The sequence below is a fragment of the Prionailurus viverrinus genome, chromosome B1 (assembly GCF_022837055.1).
Source record: "Prionailurus viverrinus isolate Anna chromosome B1, UM_Priviv_1.0, whole genome shotgun sequence".
Taxonomy (NCBI): Eukaryota; Metazoa; Chordata; class Mammalia; order Carnivora; family Felidae; genus Prionailurus; species Prionailurus viverrinus.
The window spans coordinates 86,814,732-86,820,801 of record NC_062564.1 but is presented as its reverse complement, the minus strand read 5'-3'; the positions used below and the strand labels follow the sequence as shown (position 1 = coordinate 86,820,801).

The 6,070-nt window shown below is 45.6% G+C and overlaps 1 non-coding gene across 1 annotated transcript; it reads left to right on the top strand.

Moving 5' to 3' along the window:
* Positions 1-961: 961 nt before the first annotated feature.
* Positions 962-1,046, top strand: TRNAS-UGA (transfer RNA serine (anticodon UGA)). The gene has a single exon. It is a non-coding gene; the product is annotated as a tRNA-Ser (tRNA).
* Positions 1,047-6,070: the final 5,024 nt, after the last annotated feature.

Below are 6,070 nucleotides of genomic sequence, written 5' to 3'. Positions count from 1 at the left end.
ACCAGCCTACAAAAGCCTATTTAACCCACAATGCTCAGTACCAAAAATATGTTGAAATTCTAGGAAACAAAATGGGGGGAATGAGTGCAAAGTACAATTTAAATGTTTATCTTGAATGCTAGTGCTTGAGAGGAAGCAGTTTCCCACAAAGGAGGGTGAGGCTGGGGCCAAGGGTGTGGAAGTTTTGGGGAGCAGAGTAGCAGTGCAGTGGCGGGGGCCACCTAAACCTGATGGGCTGAGGCTGTGCGCAAAAGCTAGGCCGCCTGTCAGGGCAGCCCGGTCACAGGCAGGTCTGAGCCTGTCCCAAAGAACATTCCTCCAGGTCTACGTGCAACAGAGGACAGGCAGGGGCTGACACCAGCGCTTCCACCTGGAGAATTCAAGAGGCTAGACTCCACATGTGAGAATTCGTCCATAAAACCAAGACCTGAGTATGTAATAATCACGGACTCATGAGCCTTCTCGGGGAATTTCTGCTTGAGTTATCTAAGTACAAACATGATAATGCAACTTAAAAAATCATAGGTTCAGTTTGGTTTCATCATTGAAAACCACTGAAATTACCACTAGGTAACGTCAGGCATTTCCCCCCCTGTGTCTGATCTTTAGGCCACTACCTTGTGGCCAAAACTTTTAGCACCTAAAAGTTAGACCTCACAAAGCAGGGGGCAGGGAGGTCTCCTTCTCAGGGTGTTCTCTAATTTCTCATGTTATTTTGAATAAGAAAGTGTTCTGTTTGGGAAAGACTCATTAACCCGGAACAACTCCAATCCTCCCTAATTTTGGAAGCTTGTAGAGAGGATCTCCTGGTAGAGTTGACAGAGAAGGAGGCAAAGAAATTTAACACATGGGCGCTCAACTATTATTCTTCCTCCAAAGAGGTCCTCGTGATTGTTGTGCAGTGCTGTGTAGCATTGTAGATGAATTCTTAAAGATCATTTAAGAGCAATAGTGGTGGGGCGCCTGGTTGGCTCAGTCGGTTGAGCGTCCGACTTGAGCTCAGGTCATGATCTCACAGTTTGTGGGTTCGAGCCCCACATCAGGCTCTGTGCTGACTGCTTGCCCAGAGCCTGAAGCCTGCTTCAGATTCTGTGTCTCCTTCTCTCTCTGCGCCTCCCCCACGCATGCTTTGTCTCACTCTGTTTCTCAAAAATAAATAAATGTAAAAAAAAAAAAAAAAAAAGCAATACTGGTAAACAGTTACACTTGTAGAGATGAGGAATCTAAATTTAGAGGGCGAATACAAGAGGAGGTAACACTTCCAACCAGTGTTCTATATGGAATTTTAAGTGCTCAGGCAGGAGCAGAATGTGCTCTTGAAAACCGTGTTAGGTGATTCCTAAAAGGGCTCTCGTGACAATGAAGCCATGAGAGCTGAAGATGTTTGTGAAGTGTTTGAATAACATGGTTTCGTGAAATGTGAGATTGAAAATAGCAATATTTCTGATGTAATGGGTGATTTAAATATATGTGCAACCAAAGTAATATCTTAAATATTATAGTCATGTGACTCTTTCACCTCCAGCCCCAATAGTTTATATATTCAACTGGGCAAATTCCGGTGAAAATAATCTCGGTGGACAAACCAGGAAGGATCACATTATATGTGTTATCTCGTTATAATTAGCTGTATGTGGAATGCCTCACATATGTGTTTGCTTCTAAAGGAGGCAGAGCCTACTGGACTGAGAGGGAGAGGTTTACACTCTCCAGGCTCCGGTCTGGCTCCGGTGAACCTTGTCCTCCCGGGCGCGTCACTTCTCGCCCTGAAGGGTTCAGTTTCATTGGCTGAAAAATGGAAACGGTCGTACTTCTTACATCACTGTTTTTTTTTGTTTGTTTTGTTTTTAATTTTTTTTAATGTTTATTTATTTTTGAGACAGAGAGAGACAGAGCATGAATGGGGGAGGGTCAGAGAGAGGGAGACACAGAATGTGAAACAGGCTCCAGGCTCTGAGCTGTCAGCACAGATCCCGACGCGGGGCTCGAACTCACGGACCGCGAGATCATGACCCGAGCCGAAGTCGGACGCTTAACCGACTGAGCCACCCAGGCGCCCCTTACATCACTGTTTTTAATCATCTTTATAAATATGCAGACTCAATCATTGATTAATTTATACTAAGAATTAGAAGCAGGGTCTGGCCAATCTCAGATGACTTACTTTAAAACGATTTTACATTTCACTTAGTAATGTCTTTTGGTATTTACCTTTTCTATCTTATCTTCTGATCCGCAATTTTACTTTAAGCAAAATAATGAGATGAGGCCATAAATATCAGCCCCAGTGGTTTTCTAGGAACAGCTTAGTTCCCCTCTCCCCCCGAGGTGTGGTTCTTCCATGTAATCTTCTCTACACTGTCGGCAGCAATACAACATGGAGTGGGGTGGCCCTAGACGAACTCCAAGTCCCACCCCTTTTTAGCTGTCTGGTATTTAGCAAATTTCTTATGTCTGTCTGTCTGTCTTTCTGTCTGTCTGTCTGTCTGTATTTATGTATTTATTTGAGATAGAGATCACACCTGTGCATGTGCAGGGGAGAGGCAGACGGATGCAGAATCTCAAGCAGACTCCATGCTGAGTGCAGAGCCCACTGGGGTACTCGATCCCATGAACCATGAGATCACGAGCTGAGCCAAAATCAAGAGGTGGACCCTTAACTGACTGAGCCACCCAGGAGTCCCTCAAATTCTTAATCTTACTTAGTCACGCCTGCCTCTTTTCTAAAGTGGGGATGTCAGTAAAATGAAAGCCGGGATGATAAATCCAGCTCATTGAGTTGTGGATGGGATTAAATGAGATCACGCATGTAAAATCCTGTGACCAATGATAACTGTTGTTGTTGTTATTTTAAATGTTTATTTATTTTTGAGAGAGAGCGAGCATGAGTGGGGGAAGGGCAGAAAGACAGGGGACAGAGGATCCGAAGTGGGCACTGCGCTGACAGCAGCAAGACTGATGTGAGGCTCGAACTCACAAACCGAGGGATCATGACCTGAGCGGAAGTCAGATGCTCAACCCACTGAGCCACCCAGGCGCCCTTGTTGTTGTGATTTTAAAATCTAGGCTTAGTATCCGTGTCCTGGGGTTGTGGTAACAGAGCACCACAAACTGAGTGGCTTAAAATGACAGAAATGTATTGTCTCACAGCTCTACAGGCTGGAAGTCCAAAATCAAGGTGTGAGCAGGGCCCATGCTCCCTCTGCAACATGTAGCGGAGTTCTTCCTTGCCTCTTCTGAGTGTATGGTGTTTGTTGGCAGTCTTTGGTGTTCCTTGGCTTGTAGACGTATCACACCAGTCCTATGGCATTTTTTCTTTTCTTTTTTTTTAATTAAAAAATGTTTATTACTTATTTTTGAGAGAGAGAGAGAGAGAGAGAGACAGAGTACAAATAGGGAAGGGCCAGAGAGAGAGGGAGACACAGAATCTGAAGCAGGCTGAGCTGTCAGCACAGAGCTCGATGCAGGGCTCAAACTCACGAATTGTGAAATTATGACCTGAGCTGAAGTCGGACGCTTAACTGACTGCGTCACCCAGGTGCCCCGTATGGCACCTTTTCCACGTGTATCTTCATATGGTCTTCTTGGTGTGTGTGTCTGTCTCTGCGTCTAAATTTCCCCTTTTTTTATAAAAACCCAGTCATATTGGATTAAGGCCCACACTAGTGACCTCATTTTAACTTGATTACCTCTGCAAAGATCTTATTTCCAAATGAGGTCACATTCTGAGGCACTGGAATTCAGACTTTACATATCTTTTTTTTTTTGCAGGGGGACACAATGCAACTCATATAACAGCAATAGTTCCTAAGAAAATTCTCCCAAAATAGCTAGTGTCTTAGATTTTGCTCTCTAAAATCCCTTCCCCTGCAAGATGTTATCATCACAGGGACTTTGCTCATCAAGCATGCTTAGACATAAAAGAAATTCTGAAGTTGGTTCTGTTTATCAATAAACTTGAAAAAGTAAGGAATCTGCTCTGTTTACAGAGGGAAGCTTTCTTTCCAGCAGGTCTCTCTCTGTCAAGAGCATGTTACGAATTGTCACTGTTTCCAGTGAACTACTCACTGCCTTCTATCAGCCAGGCAAGAGCCAAACCCCATTCTCTCTTGGGTGGCAGCCAAGCCCCTCGCTGGGTCTTGATTTCAAAAGGTCATCAAAATTCATCCTTGCAGGGGCGCCTGGGTGGCTCAGTCAGTTAAACCTCTGACTCTTGATTTCAGCTCAGGTCATGATCTCACGGTTTGTGAGATGTGATGATCTTGTGCTGACAGCTTGGGATTCTTTCCCTCTCTCTCTCTCTCTCTCTCTCTCTCTCTCTCTCTCTCAATAAATAAATAAATAAACATTAAAAAAAAATCATCCTTGTGGCACCTGGGTGGCTCAATCAGTTGAGCATCTGACTTTGGCTCAGGTCATGATCTCTCGGTCTGTGAGTTCGAGCCCTGCGTTGGGCTCTGTGCTGACAGCTCAGAGCCTGGAGCCTGTTTTGTCTCCCTCTCTCTGCCCCTCTCCCACTCACTCTTTGTCTCTCTCTCTCTGTCTCTCAAAAATGAATAAACATTAAAAACAAAAATTAAAAAAAAAATTCATCCTCGTAGTTTCTGGTCTGTAATAGAGACCGGTGTCCCTTTTGACCTGACGTTTGGGATGCACTTGGCAATGCCTGCACCATGGGGGTGCTATCAGGCCACCCTTAGTGGACTAGGGGGAAATTTCCTAAGTTCTCAGTTAGTTGTAAGCTCTCTTAGGTATCATCTAGTCCAGTGGTTCCCAAGTCTGGCTGTAGGTAGGGATTACCCAGAGAACTTTCAAAACACACCGATTCTGCGGCTTCATCTGAGACATGTTCAGTAAGAGTTGTGGAGGGGAGCTGAATTTTTAAAAGCCTCTCTAGGTGATTCGGTTACAGTCGACCTGGCACCAGCATCTAGAAGTCACTGGCAGGCGGGCTGCTGAGGCCCAGAGAGGCTGACGGATTACCAAGGTTGGTCAGTTGCTAAGTAGCTCACCGATGCCTAGTGACGGGCCGGTTCTGCTGCTCCAAATGTTTCCTTGTATGGTGCCAGGGCCTTCATCCTGGTGATGTCTTCAGGGAGAGCACGAGGAACCCCGCACTGTGTGCAGTGGTTCCACAGAGGCTTTCGAGGTGTGAGATAGCTTTGCCATGGGCTGTACAGGTCTGGTACATCTCCTTCTAAGGGTTCTGTCTTTATTGTTGTTTGTTCCGACATAATTTTCTACTTCACTGGACCATGCTTCCGCGTTTTAAACTATAAACTTTTTTTTTTCCATTTTTAAAAAAAGAACTAAAAGGATAGTTATAAAGAGCCATCAACACCTTTCCATCAGAAACCACCCATGAAAGGTAGAGGGATTAAAGGAAGTATGGGCAGGGCAGGGAGAAAAGTGACAGGAAGTCAGCTCCCCACAGAGGCGAGAATTGGGGATACAGAAGAGGAGGAAGAGGCCCCACTGGAGCATCACCCAGCTCCCTACGTTAAGATACTTTCTGCTATCAGTGCTGCTTGGGACAAATCAGCCTCCTCAGAGGTAGGCTGACTGAGGAGGAATGTATGAGTTAAGAGCATGGGTGTTGAAATCCCGCGGACCGGGGTTCTGATTCAAGCTCTGTCACCAGTGCGCCGGTTACGAATGGCTCCGAGCCTCCGTTTTCGCATCTGTAACATGGGGATACTAATATGTCAGAAGGCGTAGTGACGTTTGGAGTTCCTGATTTCTGGTAGACGGTGTCCAAATCGTCGTGCTCTTATCATGGAAGAATTATGTTTTGGGGACTTATGGGGACATTTTTCTGTCATTTGCTTGAGGCCTTCTGCACATACCTTCCTGAGGGAGAACAGTGGACCTGTACCCCACTGTAGTGGAGTAAGCGGTACGATGTGAATGTGGCCTCACTTTGCTATCAGAGGAGGGGGCGCTGTTTCTGGCCATCTGGCCCCCTTTCCAGTCGGCCATTGGTGGATCTGGAATAGAAACCCTTTTCTTTGCACAAATGAGATCAATGCAGGAGAAGCAAGTTGTGTTTGGGAGGGGTGATCAAGCGGGA